General features: G+C 40.8%; 1 non-coding gene and 1 pseudogene across 1 annotated transcript; both read right to left on the bottom strand.

Annotated features, from left to right (window-relative positions):
* Positions 1-9,216: 9,216 nt before the first annotated feature.
* On the bottom strand, positions 9,217-9,323 carry LOC118593607. Its single transcript, XR_004946275.1, has one exon. It is a non-coding gene; the product is annotated as a U6 spliceosomal RNA (small nuclear RNA).
* A 5,845-nt stretch (positions 9,324-15,168) lies between these two features.
* On the bottom strand, positions 15,169-16,276 carry LOC118593311 (annotated as a pseudogene).
* Between the last annotated feature and the right edge of the window lie 5,168 nt (positions 16,277-21,444).

Genomic DNA, 21,444 nt, shown 5'->3' with positions numbered 1-21,444 from the left:
TAATAGCATTATGGTTTGTAACAGCCTCAAAGTAGTAGTTGTCTAATTGTGCATCAGCTGATATTAAGAAGTGGTATACCCGGGCAGTTGTATTGCATGCCTATTGCATGCCTTTAATCCCAGAACTTAGGAGACAGAGGCTGATCTCTGGGAGTTTGAGACCAGCCTGGGCTACAGAGAGAGTTCCAGCACACCCTGGGCTATACAAAGAAACCCTGTTTTGAAAAGAAAAATTAAGAGTGGTACATACATACAAAGGAATAGCATTCAGTAGTAGAAATGAATGACATGACATCTATCACAATATGAATATCTTTCAATTTGAGCTCTTATAACAAGATAGCATAGACTGGGTGGTTCAAACCATAGACATTTCTTTCCCACAGTCCTGGAGGCAACACAGTCCAAGGAGAGAACATGGACCTTTTTCTTGGATTGTAGAGAACCATTTTCTCAAATCCTAGTGTAGCATGAAGAACATATTCCAGTCTCTTTCTCTTATAAAGATACTAATGCTACAACAGAGACTCTGCCCTCAAAGATCACTTCGAGCTAATTACTTGCCCAAAGTTCTATCTCCCAATATTATTCTATTTTATTTATCTATTTATCTATTTATCTATTCTATTCTTAAACATGAGTTTAAAGGAGATGTTCAGCTCACAACAACGGATTAACCTTAGAAGGACTGGAATGTGCTAGTGGCAAAAGGCTCTTCCATGGTTCCACTTCCATGAGCTGACTAGAGGAAGCCACTTCATGGAGAAACAAAGCAGTGGCTGGCTGCAGCCTGTGGGAATGGGCCCTGGTAGTAAATGGGCTGTGTCTGTTACAGGCGGAATTGAGAGGAAGTTTTGAGCAGTTCTGAAATCGCTGATAACCACAAAACTATAAATCACTGGCTTACACAATTCCAGTGGATACAATGATTATAAGTATTAAGATTCAATCTTTAACCATGTATTATTTTTTAAAGCATTAGCAATCCATGAGGTCTAGGAGAGACCAGAGTCTCCCAAGAAAGTCCGGCTTTGTATATTTGGATAAAGGCAATTCCTTTCCTTTCTCATTGCCTGACTTGATTAACTCTGCTTGCAAAGAATCAAGTTTGTGGGAAATTTAAATGCTTAATTCCCTAGAGGACTTTTGAATTTTCTGTTGTCCCTGGAGGAGATGTCTAAATAGCATGTGTGAATTTCATTAACAAATGAAAACTGAAAACATTTTTTAAAATGTTCTCCTGGGATAATTTAGCAGCAATTCAGTTCATTTTCCCCAACAGTCTGTCTCTCTTCTTAACAGGTATCCATGTTCTGAAACTTCTACAGGGACTATGGGGCTACAAGGGCCTTGTGAATTCCTTTGGCCAAGAGCTGTGCTGAGGGTACAAATGGCGGGGCTGGAGACATGTTCAATACTGCCAGGCTTGCTTAGTGCCTGAGACCTTGCATTTGCTTTTCCCAACACAGAGACTAGACAGCAAATAAGCCTGAAGGAATAAGAGGCAGTAATTCCAAATCCGACCTTTTACATCCACGAAGCCTAAGGTGTCACATAGTAATGGAGTAACTCTTTCGAGTTTACTTAATTAGCTTGAGTATATGTCTCCATTCCAGTTCAGCTTGACAGACTTCTCTTTCACAGACAAGGTCTCACTACTTAGCGCCTGGCTGACCTGGAGCATGCTATGTAGACCAGGCTGGAACTCAACAGAGATTTGCCTGCCTCTGCCTTTGGAGTGCTGAGATTAAAGATGTATGCAATCATGTCCAGCCAATATGAGCGATTTCATGTAATATCAACACATACAGTTTTATTGATTCCATTCATTAAGGGGCCAAAATGATTGTCCTAGAAAAGTGGAGAGTCAAGTCAATTTCATACACATGTAGAGAAGAGATTAAATTGCCTTAAAATTGTACTCCAAAAAAAAAAAAAGAAAAGAAAAGAAACATAGATAAGTGGTAGGTCAGAAAACTATTGAGCTATTTTCTGTTTTATTAGTAAAGATTGGGGTTTCAGGCATTTGAAATCTTCAGTTCTCTCTTCTCCAGACATCGAGTGGACTTAGTAATAACATAGTAGTGACGTGGTAGTGCTGTGCTGAAAAACAAGAAAATTAATATTGTAGTCATCTTAACATCTCAGGTCCTGCAGCAAGTGACATGGATCCAAATGACATGATCTTTACATAAATAATCCACATTTTCCGGCCTTAAAGTCCCAAACTGACTCAGTAAGCCTTCAAAGGGAGCTGAGGAATCCTGTTCTCAGAAGAGCTCAAGGATGAAACATTGCCTGTGGTGGTATTGTGTTCCCCAAAATATTGTGCACCCTAATAAACTTACCTGGGGTCAGAGACAGAACAGCCACAATATTAAACAGAGGATAGGCAGTGGTAGCACACACCTTTAATCATAGCATTCCAGAGGCAGAAATCCATCTGTTCAAGGATACAGCCAAGCATGGTGACTCATGCCTTTAATCCCAGGAAGTGATGGTAGAAAACAGAAAGGTATATAAGGCATGAGGACCAGAAACTAGAAGCATTTGGCTGGTTAAGCTTTTAGGCTTTGAGCAGTACTGTTCAGCTGAGATCCATTTGGATGAGGACTCAGAAACTTCCAGTCTGAGGAAACAGGATCAGCTGAGGAATTGGTAGGTGAGGTAGCTGTGGCTTGTTCTGCTTCTCTGATCTTCCAGCATTCACCCCAATAACTGGCCTCAGTTATTGATTTTATTAATAAGAACTGCTAAGATTCCTGATACAATTGCCTCCTTTTGTCTCTTCTCATTCTTCTCAGAGAAGTCCTCTTCACTGTCTTAACTGGTTTCCTGGATGTTCAAAATCTTGGTTGGACCTTTTATGAGCTAGCTCTAACTTCTTTAGAGCAATGAGAGAGGTGGGTATTCTTTTCACCATCTCTGATCACTTTACCCACTGCACCCTCTAGCAGTCAATTCACACCAGGAATTCAGCATTCTCACAAAGACGGCCATTTAGAGTCCAACGTCTGTGATGTCTGACCATTTAGAACAGATTAGCTGGTCTGGCTAGGAAGCAGATAACCATGTCTCAATTTCCTCAGACATGGAGTATAAAACCTTTCTTAAAGGACACTTCACTGAAGGCACACCAACATGTGCAGGTGGCTCTTTGGCTCTCCTCATTCCCACATGTACATAAGACAAGCAAAGTGACTTCTCATGTCCACTCTGACCCAGCCTGGCTTTCACTCATGTTCTTCCTGCCTCAATACCCCCAATACCAATGCTGGGATTATAATCATTGACCACAAGGCTAAGCATTTCCACTGAATCTCTAATGTTACCCTGCTTAGGCCAAGCTTCCACAGATGCCCATTAGGAAAGCACAAAACCCAGGTGAGCAAACCTTGGATCCTTTCTCTAGCTCCAGCTCAACTTCATGTTAACCTCCTTCCACATGTGAGCATAAGCACATCACCAACAGATATAATGAATATTCCTTTGGATATTTCTGGGAATAGTAATTAACACCATATGTCACTATACATTTGTGCTGTATTTAAATTTTTTCCAGCAGCAGTTATCTTTATGATCTCACTTGGTCCTCTTCAGAGACACATCCCTGGACTTCAGCTCTCTCTGGAGGTGGTTGGTGTTGTATGAGCATGGTAAAAGTAAAAGAAGGAAGGGTTTCCTGTCTGACATTTAGGTACCAGCCCCGTATCTCTTACTACTAACAACTATGTTATTGTTGTAATGTACCTGAACCAGCATGGTCAGAGCAGACACCAAACTGTTTTCAAGCAGAAAGTTTATCTTCCCAGATCGCTAGAAATTCAAGCCACAGTCTGTGGGCCACCTAACCAGTCAGGCAACAGAAGGAAGAAAGTGAAAAATGCTCCAGAGCCTGTGTTGTGGTTATTCCAGGAAGGAACAGGCAGATAGCTTAGGTATAGTACAAAAGTTTAAGATCGTATCCTCTGAATCCATTTTGAAGGCTGTGAGCTGGAACAGTAGTTCTTAGCAGCTACAACCTAGCGCTGAGGAGCCTTACAGGAGTAGTGGTGTAAAGGTCTGATGAAACACAGAGTTGAACTGGTATGCTGGCATATCCTTGTAATCCCAACATGTGAGAAGCAGGGTGATCTCAAGTTCAGTTCCAGACTAATCTAGTTCAGTTCAAGACTATTCTGGGCCCAAACAAACAGATGGTGGTTTGGACTTTCTATACCGAAGTCTGCATATGGGTGCTTTGCTTTCTCTAAGACTTAACTAGTACTGTACAGGGCAGTCTTTCCAGTATCAAAACCTCAAAACCAGGGCATCAAAGACATGGGGAATAAAACACACACATACATTATCAATACTGGCCTAATCAAGTCACTTTAACTCTTGGGACCTCTGTTTCCTTATCCATACAGTGAAGGTACTGTATGATGTAACCCTCAATGTTCTCAACAAACTCTAGTTATAAGGAAAAAGCTGCTTAGCTCTGGTGTTACATGCTTCCAGGTTTTTTTTGTTTTGTTTTGTTTTTTGTTTTAATGATGATGAATAATAACCACAGTTAAACCAAGACTCCCAATTTGAAGGTTATTGTTTATGTCTGGGAGAACCACTGTTTTCTTAAAAAGAGATAAGCCTGACAGTTTTACAACCAAAGCACTTAGTGTCACTTACACATTTTTTTTCCTTAATGGGATTTTAAGAGATAAGAAAATTAAGTTATCTAGAGAACCATAGGAAGTTTAGATGAGGAAGATGTCAGAAATGTCACTCATAACAACGAGGATGAGAACCAGCTTGGTTTTAGTCCAGCCCAGCCCAGGCTCTGAGAGAGAGAGAGAGACAGAGAGAGACAGAGAGAGAGACAGAGAGACAGAGAGATAGGGAGACAGAGACAGAAACAGAAACACAATCAGAGCGGAAGGAAGAAAGAAGGAAGGAATGGGTAAGGAAAGTAAGTAGGTCTTTAAAGACAACAATGAAGGTATAAAATTGCTTTATGGGAATAAATCATCAGATGTAAAAGGAACTAACACTAATCTGGAGAAGAAAAACCTTCCTTCTCCCTCTGTGAGTAGAAACAGTCAGTGGCACGTGGTAGTGTATGCCTGTATTCCAACACTCAGGAAGTTGAGACAGGCAGATCCTGAGTTGGAGGCCAACATGGTTATACAGTGAAGCCCTGTCTCAAGAACACAAAACAATACAAAATATTAACAAAAGCAAAATGAAAAGGGATGTAGAAATTACAGGGATAAATGTGTATTTGAATAAATTGTAAGTCTGTAGGCTTAGAGATAGATGGTACGTTCCCCATAAAGCTAAGGTACCTGTGGGTCATCAGTGATGTTTCAGGGAGTATAGAGTAAGAATTCATCTTTATTCTTAGCAATTTGCATTGTGAGGCATTATGAAATACAAGCCAGCTCCATCTGAGAGATGAGAGAAACCTGAGCAGGGATGAAGATTCGTCAGACCACAAGGGTACACCACTGGGTCAGGAGCCAGATTTCCAACACCCCGGAGGAATGGAAGAATGCACTGCAATTCAAAGGTGTGGGTGAGAAGAAGATGCAGATGGAGTTGTCAGCAGCCATGAAGGGACACGGGAAATCACAGAGGGGTAAAGTCTAGTCTTCAAAGTGCTTGTGAGAGATTCACTGTGGATCCCTGATGGGTAGGAAAAACAGAGAAACTCTGGAACTGTCAGAAGTGTGATGGACTGAGAGGAAAAGAAAAAGCTGAAGAACGAATCCTCCCTTTCTGAACACTCAGTATTTCTTTAATTTGTTTAGCTCTTTATTCACTCTGGTGTTTTTTAAATTCTTATTTGTTATTATTTTTAATTTTTCTTTACTTTGGAGAATTTTATGTATAAAATAAAATATGATCATGTAGTCTCCATCCCTGATCATAATTCCTTCAACATGTTCTTCTCCCAACTCATCCATCTCTACAGGGATGAAGGGCCATCCATCCCCCAGAGCATGAGAGTCCTACCAGTGGCCACATCATCTTACAACTCAAGATGGCTTGCAATTGACTACCTAACCAGGCTGGCCTCAAACTTACATCAATGCTTCTGCCTCAGCGTCCTGATTATTGGGACACTGGGCATGAGCCACCATGCTTGGCTTAAGAACAAAGTTGTAATAAAGTTAAGGAGCCTGGCTGCATTGGGGGACTAGAACCACTTTAAGTAGGGGCTGGGGAGATGGGGATCAGATTGTAGACTATTGGATTTTACTATCACAGAGGTCAGGCTATTCCAAGGCCCAGATTCTGCAACATTGGATTGCTGATGGGGAAGGACTTTGGGTCAAGGAGATGAAGATTAGATTGTTGGGTAGGTATCTGCATTATGCAATCACGGGTGACCTTGGCAAGGTCTGGGGAAAACTGAAGACTGTGAGTCACACAGAGAGTCTAGGAATTACAGATGAACAGTGTAAATAATGAACACATGGGCTTTCGTTTAATTCAGAGATCACAAAGTGTTATTCATAGATGAGATTTCACTTAATCTTTCTAGCTGATGAGGTAGACATGACTATTCATGTAATTTTATATCCCAAGAAAATGAGATTTAAATCAGGATTTGTCACACCAAATCACTGGACCTGAAAGTGAGGGAACTGGAACCCCAGCCCTCATTTCCTGACTATGGATCTTGAGTTCTTGCCAGGATAACACAGTCATTGCTGTGATCAAATTTTACCCCTTGGAAGCATACATGCATTTGAGACCAAGTCTGTAATGCTTAACAAAAAAATGTTTTAATGTGAATTGTAAGATTAGATAAGTTGTTCTTTCTCTGGAGCCACTGGTGGAAACAAAGAATGTACTCCCCTCAGCTTGTGTTAAAGACAACAAAAGGCCTGTGTATATACATCAGGCAGCACTCTCCTCAACTGCTCAATGGTAAATGTAGGAGCTTCTTGACACACTGTCTATCCATTTACTATAATTATTTCTGTTTTGATTTGGAAGTAGGGCTTTGTGTAGCCCAGACTGACCTCAAACTCACTACATAGCGGAGGCTTGCCTTGAACTCCTGATTCTCAAGCCTGTTAGGATCCTGTACATGCGCAGCATCTTACGTCATCAGTGGGCACTGGCAACTACCTACCTGCCATGTGGTCACTCGATCCCTGCCTTAAAAAGCTGGACATAGACCCCCACCCTCTTTTCTGTTTCCTCTATGCTTTGTTCCACACCCTCCCCCATCTTTCTCTCTCACCATGCCTGGTCCCCTTTCCCACACCCATTTTCCCTCCTAATAAAGCTCTGAAAACTAACATTGGGTTCTGCCATGGCCTGTGACTTTTCAGTTGGTAACCAGCGCAACAACCAGCGCCATTTTACTATCAATGCCTATATCTCCTGAGGACTGGGATTACAAATGTGCATCATCATCTGTCTCTTGACATATCTAATTCAGCTCAGTTACACCTGGACAAGAATATTGCACAGCAGAAACTGGAGGTGATGATGGGCCTCCAAGTACCATACCTTCCCACCAGCCCTGTGGTGTTTGAAACAGAGACAACTGTTTGATACCAAAGGCAGAATCCTAGAAAAGCCAAATAGTTAGATACCATCTTATGCTTTCCAATGACAATACTACCTGAGAATTGTTATGCCCAGATCGAGGGGACCCCCACAAAAACCACCACAGAGACCAAATCCCATATGTAAAAGCAAAGATCCTTTATAATCTTCAAGCAGTGAGAGCAGAGCAGAGAGCCCTGGGCCCAGGCAGGGTAGGTTTTGTTGTTGTTGTTGTTGTTTTGTTTTGTTTTGTTTTGTTTTTGTTTTTGTTTTTATCATCGCAGAGGTTTAGGTGAGGGGATTTCCAGGATTTGGGACCTTGATTGGCTGACAATTATCTAGGGGTATCTGTAAAACAAAAATCGTGTATGCTAGACTCAGGTACATCTGGCCACCTTATCTAATAGTTCCAGTGTTTGGGATGTTAGGTAGTTCCCCATCCCTGGGTAGATTCCTGGGTGGTGTCAGTTTATAGCTTTTCCTGGATCTGGATGTTGCCTGCCAGTAAGCCTGTCACAGAAGCTGTGTGGTCAAATTGTTTTGTGCCCCCGTCCCCCAGAACCAGAACGAATACTGACAGGCACACTAATGCACAAGGATTCATGTTCTGTTACCAAGATAACTATTACGACATTGACATTATGTACGGGTGTTAAGAAAATGCCTCAGCAAGATGCCATGGACTCAAGAATTCCCCACCCCACCCTAAACATCCCAGCTTCCATCACTAACCATGTCAACCTCAGCAACTACTGTCAAGTGACCTCAAGATGGCTAGCTCTACTGTGAGTAGTTTGCTGTTTTTATTTGGATTGCTTTGCTTAAGGAGCTTATTTCCCTTGAGACCCTAATTTGAGACAGCCCCAGGTTCTAATCTCTTTTGGAAAGATATCAAATGATTAGATGAGAAATATCTTCTTATCCCACAGGAATGCAAAGATTTACCAAGAAGAAATATGATGAAATGTTTTTGAAGTAGAAATCACCCCACGTGGTCTTCCCATTTTGTTCTTCTATACAAGCTTGTAGTTTCTATTTACCGTTCTGGTGAGGACCAAAATGCCTTGTGAGTCTTTTGATCTTGGATTTGTTTTCCAAAACTTTCTAGAAAGAATCAAAGAAGATGTGAAATAGTTGGAAAGTAGACAAAGTGAGAAGTCAGGTGAGCCTCACCCCATTAACTAGAAAAATACTTCTCCAGGCCTGGGAAGAAAAGGAGATACAGAAGGGAGTTGATGTGAACTTAGTTCTCTGGGCCTTGGAAACAGAAGACCCTCATTCTACATCTCTTATATGGTCCCAGTGTGACATGAATTTTGTCAACTTGACTAGATTATGGAATACCTATTGATGAGGGTGCACCAGTGAGGATTTTTCCAGAGAGGATTGACTGGGGAGTGAAAAACCAACCAGATATGGATGACACAAATCCCACTGGCTGGATTTACCAGTTGAATGAGAGGAGACAGAGGGGAGATGCGACTGGGTATCTGTATTCAATTTTCCCTGATTCTTCATCTGCCCAGATGTGATCAAGGATCCTGACCTTCTGGCACCACGACCACAAGCCGCTCCTGTCATCTTGCTTTCCCTGCAGGACAGATGATGCTCTCAAACCGTGAGCCCAAATCACTCCTTCCTTCCTTATGTCATTTATTTATTTATTTAATTATTAATATGGAACTCTTCACGAATTTGCGAGTCATCCTTGCCCAGGGGCCATGGTAATCTTCTCTGTATTGTTCCAATTTTAGTTTATGTGCTGTGGAAGCGAGCATGCTTATGTCATTTATTGTCAGTCATTTGGTCACAGTATGAGAAAAGTAACTAACACACCTAGGAAGATGGGTCCAGGTCTGCAGGGGCCTGGAGAGTAGAAGATGGACCAACCTTTTAAAACAGAACCTGAGAAACACAAAAGTATCCTATGAGAGAAATGGGTGCCTTAGAGTATCTAGGCAAAGAGGTCCACAGACAGACTTCAAGACAGGGCTGAAAAACTGCACTCAAATTCCTGTACCAATGTGTATATGAAGGATGGACTGACAGAATTCTAAGATCTCGAGAGAAGCCATTATGGAGAGGACCAAAGGACACCACAGTATTGACCGGGATGGATAGATGAATGAAGTCCAAACATCATCCTCAAAGTGCACATTGAGCCTTTGGAAACTCACCATGAAATCTTAGATTCCAGCTTGGGAAGGGAAAGCACACATAATGCTACACACTGGCAAAATATGTGTTTGAATTCCAATGTGAGTTATAGAAGTTAAATTCTGAATTGGAGGATTTAGATTCACATCAACTGAATTGCTGTCCATATCTTTGCCTCCCTCATACGTTCATGTTTAGATACATGTACTGAGACCCACACAGTCTACCCATCATTCTGGCTTTAGTGGTCACTCGGTCCAGTAAACAGATACAGCAGGAAACACCCAGGTTTCTAGGACTACTTACTAGGCTGCATCTGTGAACAAAATTGAGGATATTCATTATCTTATGGGTCTTATGGTTTAGCCCATTGGATGGGCAATATTTAAACCTCATGCTGTAGTCAATAAGGACAACGAAAGATATGCATCCAGGTCAAGAAAACAGTTGGGACTTTTGGTAATTTCAAATGTGTGTTTTCTTAGTGACAATATTGAAGCAGGTTAACTGAAGTCTCGTTCTTTTAAGTATGGGCTATAGTTTCAGTGTAGTAAGGCCATTTTTCTTTTTCTTTTTCCCAAGACAGGGTTTCTCTGTGTAGCCTTGGCTGTCCTGGAACTTGCTCTGTAGACCAGGCTGGTCTCAAGTTCACAGAGATCCGCCTGCCTCTGCCTCCTGAGTGCTGGGATTAAAGGTGTGTGCCATTAGTGCCTGGCTAGGCCTTTTTTCTTCAGAAAGCTAGTGAGAAAAGAGAACATTTATACAGAAGTTATAACTAAAGCAAACCAACCAATGATCCTATAGTAGACTACAAACAAGAGGAAATAGGAAGAAGACATCACAAATAAATGAGCACAGAATTTACTTATATTAATTCAAATCCAAATATGCCTATTTCTGAACTTGGGAAGCTTCAGGACACTATGAAAAACAAAATCATAGCCTCCTAAAAATATAATCTTATAACTGAAAAAATTTTTAGGTGCTTCATGATTTACCTTTTGATTTAAAATAACCTATGAAACTTGCAATTTGTGGTTCTTGGTGCTGAGTGCACAGACAACGTAGGAAGTCTTCAGACCTTTGCCGAATCTCATGATGGGTTATTTGGCCTTTGGCTCATATTTTCCCTTGTCTAGGAGGTAGCAGCGGCAACTGTGCCCACACTCTGGGTGGCTTCTCTTTTGGCACGTGAGCCTGCAGATCTGCCACAACTTCATCCACCTTGGAACACAGAGACCCAGCGTGTGGAGCAGCTCAGAATTGTCCATTCCCAGCAGCATGCCTGTAATCTTTCCCTCCAGATTTGGATACTTGTTTAGATAAGTGGGAATAAGCACTTCCCCCAGTACCTGCTTCGGTCCATGGGTGGGAGCTGCAGCCAGCAGGGAGGCAGTCGGGACACTGTTAAGTTTTACCTTTCTATCTATAAAAGGAGGTTAGAAAATACATTGACTAACTATCACTTAAAATGTAATAATCAGCTGGGCGGTGGTGGCTCATGCCTTTAATCCCAGTACTCGGGAGGCAGAGGCAGGAGGATCTCTGTGAGTGGGAGTCAGTTTGCATTCTTCGGTAGGTAAGCTTTGGTTAGGGACTGTGAGGTCTAAGTCATAGAGAAACATATGAGGGCAGGTCAGAAGTGTCAGTGAGGAGAGAAACGTTTTACAGTTGGGCACCTTGAGCTTTCCTAAACCACATACATATGGACACATTTTCTTCTGTCTTCGTACAATGCCTGCATTGTCTTGGGGACTGAAAGGGAAAGAGCTTTGCCTGCTTAAGCCACTCCCGGAAAGGGCATGCTTTTAATAAGCTGTTTCCTGGAGACCATCTGAAATAGAATCTTGTAGATGGTCAGATTTTCCCAGAATGGTACACTAAGAAACTGATTGGGCTTCTTCTGCAATAACATTCAAAACCGACAATTAATTTTTCTGTGAACAGATTCAAACCGCAATGTTTGTAAATGGCATCAGAAGAAGCCGTGCCGGCTGCAATCGTGAATGTTTTCCTCCGCAAAGAATGAACCTTGCTTGTATTCCAGCTTTTCTAAGATAGCCCAGGGCTGATGGGAATGCAGCCTCTGAGACCACTCATCCCCAGCGTTGCCTCTCCCTGGGGAACACTGTCTTTTAAGGTGCCATGGGGATCAGGCCAGCCTGAGGTCCTCATGTCATGTCTGAAAGAGGAAACAACAAAATCTTCATGGGAAAATGATGTAAAAATGAAAATAGTCTAAATAGACAACATTATCTAGCACCCTGGGGAGAGTGTAAGTATAGCCTGAAAGGGGTGGATTGTGTGTGTGAAGCAAGATAATGGAAAAAGGCAACAAAAACTGGATTCTGAGTTTAGTCCCGGCTGTACAAAGGATGAGTCTGTTCTTACCCCTTTCCCCCCAGACATACTCTCTGAGGTACTTTCCAATGCTCAGATTCTGTGGTGCTGTTTTCAGACAAATCATTCTGTTGACAATAAAATGGATTTTTAAAACATAAAGCAAAAATTTGAATCTTCAATAACCTTGTAATAGGGACCATTTACTTATTTATTTATTGGTGTTTGGTTGCAAATCAGAAGCCTGGGGATGTCTACTTAACTCTACCCCATTCACCTCCTAGTCTCCTCACTCCATCAATACCTTCAAAAGAACAATCTGGTGATACTAGAGCCTCAGAAAGGACTCCTCTTTGACTCTGAAACCTTCTCTAACCTTATCTCCCCCAACAACTACAAATCTCTCATGTGGTTTTTCCATGGGTCCAGGGAGAAATCAACATTCTTCTTTCCAGTTTTCAGTAGTTTCTGCACATGCCTCAGAAACACCGTATCTTGTATCCTTGTCACCACTGTGTGTGTGTGTGTGTGTGTGTGTGTGTGTGTGTGTGTGTGTGTGTGAGAGAGAGAGAGAGAGAGAGAGAGAGAGAGAGAGAGAGAGAGAGAGAGAGAGACTCTCATTCTCTGCCTTACCTCCTCGAAACAGGATCTCTGGATGAGCCCAGAGCTTGTCATTTTTTGACTGCCCAGCAACCCCCTGATACCCCCCAAGGATCCTCCTGTCTCCATCACCCTTGTGCCCAGACACTGGGATTACAGATGTGAATGGCCGTGCCTGGCTGTGACATGGTTGACAGAGACCCAGACTCAAGTCCTTGCACACCGGCAGCAAGAGCTCTTCTTACTGACTGGATTATCTCCCCTGTTCCTTGCCACTGTTTCTCTTGCTGTTCTGACTAGACTTGCAGGTTGGAGATGCCAGCTCTTTCATGAAAGGGATTGTGTCTTAATCATTTTGGGATCCTCAAGATTTGTGGCAAGTCTTGGCCCAGTGTACATGTCAAAGAGTGTGCTGGGCTGAGAATGGGAAGTGGCCACAGAGTCCCATCCTTAACCAAGAAGCTATTTGCAGCTGATCCCTGCCTGGAAAGAGAACTCATTTTTCTCAGAGTGTCTCTCTGGGTCTATCAAGCACATGCCCAGGCAGGCTCTATGCCGACACAAAGCAGACTCCATGTTTTTAATGTGCTTTTTGTTTTGATAATTTTTTTGTCTTATTCATTGTTTGTTTTTTCCTGGTTTTTGTTTTGTCTTAGAGAAAGTGAGAGAGAGAGAGAAAACATGAAGTTAGGTGGGGTAGGGAGGTTAGAAAAGAAAGAAAATGGTCAAAAATGAATAATTGGTTATATTGTGCACAAAAAATAAAAATAAAAATAAAAATAAAGAAGAGTTGGCCAGAGGGTCACCTTCAAATCCTCTCCAAATCTGAGATGGTTAAATGGTTTTAATATATGAGCTACCTATTCAATTTATTAAAATATTTAATAGACATAATACTAAACTAATGCTCCAAACTTGGGCTGTCCGTGGAAAGATAGTACAAGAAGAGAAGAGGCTGCGGTGCACTAGAGTACGGATTCCTTCCACAGATGTGGAGAAACAGAGAAATCCAGTTTTCTAAAAGACAGTTCACTGCACACACTCACTGGGTTTGTACACTGTTTTCATGTGAATGGGACCCACTGTTCTGCTTGAACCATTTCTAACCAAATTAAAGTAACCGAGTACAAAAATGCTAAAATCCCAGTTTAAAGATGCAAAAACACAGCCAGGCGCTGGTGGCCCACGCCTTTAATCCCAGCACTCGGGAGACAGAGCCAGGCGGATCTCTGTGAGTTCGCGGTCAGCCTGGTCTACAGAGCGAGATCTAGGACAGGTACCAAAGCTACACAGAGAAACCCAGTCTTGGAAAAACAAAAACAAAAAACAAAAACCCAAAACAAAACAAAAAAAAGATGCAAGAACAGGTGTACCAATTCTAGTTAGGGATGTAATTATGGTGTTGCATTTTTTTTTTAATACTCCACAATTATGTTTAGGAAATCACACAAATAGATCACTGATTTGAATGAAATGCATAGATTTGTAGCAAAGCTTTGCACTCACAAAAACCTGTCACAGAATGCACATATTTAATGTTTATTCCACCTTTCTGTTATAATCCTGGATCCCCCACAAGTGTTACATGAGGAAAAAATATCAAAACAAAAGTAAAAATTGAAATCAGAATCACTGATGTTATCGAGGAGGGAGCAAATTATAACTAAGCAGCCATCAGCAAGACTACAGCCAGGGAAAATGCTGTGAAAGGTGGTGTGAGGCATTCACCAAAGAAGACCACTCAGACACAAGTTCAAGCCAATAGAAAGTCTTTAACTAGCTGGTCAACAACTATGCTAGATGTTCAGGACCCGAGTCCCGTCCTGAGCTTTTCTCAGGGTGGGCTTTTAAGCACAAAAAACATATCCTGGTTTGACACACCTCAGCTAATAAGTAAGAACAGTTAGCTAGAATTGGAATCACAGAAGCAAAAAAGCAAGGTTGGTACATTTAGAGATTTTCCCAGATCTATGGACGTTGATGGATTAGGTCTTTGTTCTTATTGCCTGTGTGCTGGGTTCCAAGGCCTTGAATGGAATAACATCATGGTGTCAGTTGTGATAACATCTGGGGGCCTATTAAGGTCTAGGGGCCTGTTACAAAGGAAACAGATTGTTAGAAAACTGTATTCATGTATTCACCACCAAAAATTGCTTCCGAATAGAGTAGAACAGAAACGGGTCTTTTCCTGCTGTGGTAATAAAAATGTAAGTGCTTTTTCCAGTATTGTGGGAAGGCAAACATGTGTAATGTTAATTCTAGTCTGCTGTTGCCAAGTGGACCAGGAACACATTTGTGGATTCTGGGGATGACGTGTACTGTAATTCTTTGACTGGGATAATGGACATTCAAGAAGAAAAGAATGGACACAGACATATAAGACAAAGTTGAATGAGACGTCTCTTATGTCTTCACCACATTGAGATGGAATCAAACTTCAATGCAGTTCACTCTGCTTTGATGAGAGTTTGGTTCAGTTCCCAAATTTTGACCAGTGTCCTATGAGAATACTCTGGAAGTGTTCTCTTAGACAACAGACCTATTTTTAATAGTGGGCCCACTCTTTGAGTGTGCATGGGGCTGATGACCGATAGCTGTGTTTGGAGGCAGTCCCTACCTTTCCTTGTATACCCTCCCTATGTGTGTGACTACTTCTCTATTTTCACATTCCATGGTCCAAGTCACTGTCTTATCATCTCTAGCTGTAGCATTAACAACAGCTCTGCATACATCGTCACTATAGTCATCAAAAGATTTTCCCATTAGGCACTGCAGGGTCTCTAGCCAAAGTGGCTGAGGTCAGTTTGTCTCTGCTGTTTGTTCAATGTAATCAGCCATCATCTTCCAAGTTTGTTTTTTCATCTTCTCATTAAAGCTCAATGCCATCCTTCAGAAGTGGGTAGTCAGAGCCAGACATTAAATTACTAAACCACTGGATACAGTTGTACAGAGCCCAAAAGTCTCCAAATGTATTAAACTTAGGGATCAATTAAAGGTTTGTTTGCCAACTTCTGCTTTTATTCTCCTTTAAAAAATAAACAAAAAACAAACAGAGCATCCAACTGTTCCATGGAGGATGTTTAACACAGTGTTCTGGGTTAGCAACCCCCTGATTAAATTGTATTTTCACCCTTTCCTGTAGGGGTGATCTCCAGTTCCACAACCTGCATCTTGGATTGATCTACTCCCACACCCGGTTAAATGTTTGGGTCCAATTAACCAACTACTTTTCTAAGTATCAGTTTGATTATGTGTGTGAGTGTGTCTGAACATGTGTGTGTTGGGTGGTAAGGATTCATACATGAAAACCAAAGAAAGACTTATTCCCTTTCGACAGGTTTTCTTACTAAAGCTGAAATTCATAATTTTGGCTCTGCTGGCTGGGCAGGGAGCTTCCAGGCTCCATTTGTCTCCACTGCACAATTACAGGTGCATGCAACCAGGCCTGTGCTATTTTTATGTGGAGGATGGGAGCTCTAAACTCCCAGCACACAGCACAGCAAACACTCTTACCCATTGGACCATCTCTCCAACTGCTCAACACAATTTGATGACCATGTTCCTCCATGCTCCCACTCACGATCCGGAGAGAGGCTGTCTCTACCCCATCTCCTCCAGCAGCAGCTATTTGCATTCTTACCCTTCTCTTCCCTCCTTATATGCACAGACTCCTTTGTTTCCTAATCTTACAGTGACAGGTTGGAAGAAAAACATTTTCAAAACTGATTTCCAAATTGCCTTGGAGATGTACTTCTCTTTGTGAAGTTCTCTTGGAGCAAAGATGCTATTAAAATTCATTAGGAGCCAAGCCTGGGTATTTTTCTTACTGCATGGCTTTGCATCTGTTTCTTCCTCCCTTTCCACTCCTGCCCCTCATGTCCCTTAACCCAGATTTACAATAAAAAATGGTGCTATTTTGTCTAATTTAAATCTTACCACTCATTTTCAGTATGGGTTGAGATTAGAATTAATAAATTTCAGAGTACTGCAATACAGAAATCCCAGAGATGTAGAGGATTGATGAAACACTAAATTCTAGAAGGAATGAGAAGAATCTGGTGTCTTCATTATGATTGTCCTACCCAAAACCAAACAAACAAGAAAACTTTCTCTAGAGTCATTGGGCTGGCCACCTCATCCCTCTTTGCATGCTCCCAATCAGGATTGTGCAGCACTTTTCTCACAGGTAAGACCCCTGTCTGCAACTGGGTGATATGTCACCATGACTTATAGTTGTAGAATATTAAATTTGCTGCAACCCTTACAGACAAGGAAGATCCTCTAGAGACACAGAAACATGTATTGGTAAATCCAGGATTCAAATCTGTTTCTGGGTTATAATCGAAATAACTTCTCTAAACAGCTGCTATGTAGATGACAATCGCCACTCTTCATGTCACTTGTTTGTTTTAAGTTTGTCCCCAAAAAGCTCTTGAGAAACATCAATCAGCCCTTCGGGAGGTTGGTGCATTATTATAGCATCCAATTTGCTATGAACTGCCCTACGTTTGATTCCAGTTTGGTTCTTTGTCTCTAGTAGAAAGAACTGAAAGAAAATTAGGTTCAATAGACAGAAACAGGTATGTTTGGATGGTGTGAAAAGAAGTCAGGAAGTGGCTGGAACAGCATTCTAAGTGCATTTTGTAGAATATTTGTGATCTGTAAAATTATAACTATGGAGCAAAAAGATAATTCTCACTAACTGAGAAACTGGAACAACCACAGTTAAATGAATTTTTAGTTTTTCTCTGCAGACCACACTATAAAGACCATGAAAAGACAACCAGGTATGATGACGTCTATACTCTCAGGATAGCAGGCACAAAGCCAGCTTAGAAAGATCCCGTCTCAACAAAGAAGAAAGACAAACTGCAGAGAATGAATTTGCAAAGCATATCTCTGACAGGAGTCACATAGAATATTCAAGAAACTCAATAAAAGATTGAAAAATACAAATGGACAATGAACAAATAAATGAAAGGACAATTGGTGAAAAGCAAGTGTAGGGAGTAGAGACATGGAAAGATGTTTGCCATCATTCATCACTAGGGAAGTAATGAGATCCCAGTCCACACACTGAAGAGGGCCATCTTTGTAGACTCCTTACAGCGACTGCTGGCAGGGAAGTGCACAAACAGGTTCCTCCCACATGGCTGACGGGAAAGTAAAGCAATGGAGCTACTCTAGGAAATGATTTGACAGTTCCTCAGAAAACTAAATATAAACAAGTTCTGACCCATCAGTTACACTCCTGAATATCTATTCTAGAAAAATGAAAGCATGTGTGTACTAAAAATGTATATTAATTTCTTTAGAAAGTTTATTTGTAAGAGCCATAAGTTGAAAATAACTCCAGTATCTCTCAACAGATGAACTTTTAAATAAAGAGTGGTGGGAATGTGTAATGGAAATGAATGGCCATTGACATGTGTAATATCTAATCTCTCAGCAAAAGTATGCTGAGTGAAAACAAGTCAATCTTGAAAGTCTACATTCTATATGGTACTATTTTACATCACTCAGAAAAAGACACATTTACACAGCAGGAGATAGTGGTTGCTGAGAGATGAGGTGAGTACACTCAAAAGTGTAGTCAAAAGTTTTCTCCAGTCCCACCTGGCCCCACGGTCCTGCAGCCCACTTATAAAATAATCACTCAGAATCTTATATTAATTATAACTGCTTGGCCATTAGCTCAGGCTTATTACTGACTAGCTCTTATACTTAAATTAACCCATAATTCTTATTTGTGTTTAGCCTCATGGCTTGGTGCCTTTTCTCAGTTCTGTTTTGTCATCTTGCTTCCTCTGTGGCTACCTGGCAACTCCTGACTCCGCCCTTCCTCTTCCCAGCATTCTCCTACTCTGCTCACCCCACCTATACTTCCTGCCTTGCTACTGGCCAACCAGCATTTTATTAAACCAGTGTATAAGAGCATCATCTCACAGCACAAAAGATACAGCAAGTTATCTAGGCTGTAGCCTTAAAGTGAGGAGCTGTCAACAAACAGATGACACTGATAGACATGAGATTTTATAAAACCCCTTTGGAACAAAGGAAGACAGAAACAAGTACAAGGACCAAGCCTTGCATCCTGAAACATACACTTAAAATCTTTAAGAAAAGTACAAGTTGATGAGAAAGGTTGGAGCACAGGCAAAGAGCACCTTAGAGTCTTAAAAGATACAAAGCTAGGTGTGTTCTTGTTTCAACTCCACCACTTGGATTTCATGGTGGATATATGTGAACACAACTTTCTGTGCATTGAAGAACTGAGGATGAGTTTTGTATCCCCAAAGAAACCAATATGTGCTGTTAATTTGAGCCAGTGACTGTAAAAGTTGGGATCTCTCTTTAGTTCTGCTGACCATCAGTACAAAGACAGACAGAACTAGTCATTGAGCACCTTAATCACAATAGCCCATTTAGAAAATGTGATTTAAAATAAATTTGTCCTCGGAGACAGGTTTTATAACCTGAAAAATGTCTCCTTTTATTCTGTCTAAAACCACATCAAATAATTCTATTATAGTGTTATTCAATATGTAAATTGTATTCTATATATAAACTGTGGGTTTTTTTTTAAATAAGAAAAGTATGGATCAGTGGAAAAGAAAAAGGTAAGACCAGATTGTACTGGAGTCATAGGGCATGGGATAATTCATCTCCATGTTTAATATTTTCTAGATTGTGGTTTTAGAAGTCTAAAAAATGAAAATAAAAATATTTTTATGTTTACAAGATTTCTCAAGATAGTAAGTATATGGTGTACTCATGTTCTGTAATCCTGTATGTATGCCAGCTCTAGTGAGACGTCATCACCCATCACAAAGAAAGAACTGTTCATTCAAAGAGAATGCAAAGTCATTTCAGGCATGACAGAGGATTGAGTTGATCTCCTCTATGCTGTTCCCCTCTTTGGTTTTTAGTATTTATGCTTTATTTTCTACTTTCTTAAGATGTTAAAAATTAAAAGCTTAGGATTTCCACTCAAAATTATCAATGTGAAAAACCTCTGCCATAAATGTCATCAGGTGGGTCTTAAGAAATCACTTAGAGCATCAAAAGTAATAAGCTATAAATATTTAAAAATATATAGCATTAAATTCTTACAGAAAGATAGATAGATATAGCTATAGATAGCTATAGATAGATAGATGATAGATAGATAGATGATAGATATATAGATGATAGATAGATAGATAGATAGATAGATAGATAGATAGATAGATAGATATAGTATGACAATAGTTGAGTTTACATATATTTTCTTTCCTCTTTTCAGTTTTCTAAGGTTTTTTACAGTATGGAATCATTAACTAAGGCTAGCCTGGAACTGATTTTTTTCACCCTTACCTCCCAAGAACTTCAATTTCAGGCATACACCACTATGCCAGGCTAAGTATACATTTTAAACACAAAATCTGTTGTAACATCATATACTGTCATTTGGTTAAAATGGATCTTGTTGACTTCAGTTTCTTCCTTCCCCCTTTCACGTAAGACTATTCACACTTCCTTGCTAGAGACTAGAACATAAACATTAAAATTGATTTCAGATTTCCTTTGGTGTCCTTGTTTTGTTCCCTTCTTTATCTTTTTTACATAGAATAGAAATTGGTTATCTTGTCTAACCATGATGAATATACAACATATACAATATACACAGCATCACCAATGTGCACATGGAGCTCATCCACCACGTACTCAGCCTGTGTCTCTTTTATCTGTCAATGGCGAATGGAGACTGTTCTTTATGGTTACGTGTCTAAGAACCTCAAGAGTGTAAAAGCAGATCTAAACCATCATAACGAAAACAGTTCTTGAATGCAACATAACAAAGGCAATTGTATAAGACTGTAATATATTTTTTCTCCATCAAACATTGACAATTTCCCCCCAGTCCTTCAAGTAGCATTTCAAATGGTACAAGTGAATGGTCCCTCTTCTATTCATAAAATTATGTGGTGTTTGAATGATTTACATATCTAATAACTGAGACATCTAACATTCTTTATATTAGCAATTCCTCCAAAACGAATAAGATCCAAAAACGAAGTGTGGTTGACTTGCAAATGTCTAATTAAACTGCCATTGAAGGTACTTAGACTCCCATTAGGCAGTAAATGGTAAAGCAAACAGAACACAGGCCTCCTTTGTGAGCTACAAAATGGATATACATGTCTTCTTGTCTCACCAAGTTTTTGCAGTGGCCCAAAATTACTCATGTACTTCTTAGAAGTTCCTACGTTCATTTTGTGTCTCTGAAGCAAACCAGAGCCCTAGTACATGTAGTATAGCTCTGATATACCAATTCTATTCTTTTGGCTGTGTCAGTTGCTGGCACTCCCTCTGAAGGGAGGTTTGCCTGTCAAAATGGACGTGCTCATTTTTTGTTCTTTGCACTGGTCTCAATACAGGGCTGGCAGAACATGTGGCCACAGCTTATCTGGACCAGCTGGTGCAGAACTTCCCAGCACTCAGAGGATCGAATGAGATGATGGACAGGTAATTGAACTTCAGAGTCTACAGGGTGGAAGAGGCAGCATGGACTTGTCCTTGTCACTGCTTATAAGGGCACTCCTCTTGTTTGCTTGCCTCCTACATGAGTGTGGTGAGGGCCATAGCAGTATATAGCAGGTGACAACTAGTTTTTGACAAGTCAACCCACCAGATGCATAACTGCCTGATGGGGAACACCACCTGGCAAAGTTCTAGAAACTGGTTGTCTTCTGTGTGTAACTTTCTCATGTGCTACTGTTATACCTCCCTAAAAAGAACAGCTGTGGGATTCCTTCCACA

The sequence above is a fragment of the Onychomys torridus genome, chromosome 11 (assembly GCF_903995425.1).
Source record: "Onychomys torridus chromosome 11, mOncTor1.1, whole genome shotgun sequence".
Lineage (NCBI taxonomy): Eukaryota > Metazoa > Chordata > Mammalia > Rodentia > Cricetidae > Onychomys > Onychomys torridus.
The sequence above is the reverse complement of the archived record's forward strand: the minus strand, read 5'-3'. Positions and strand labels throughout refer to the sequence as shown.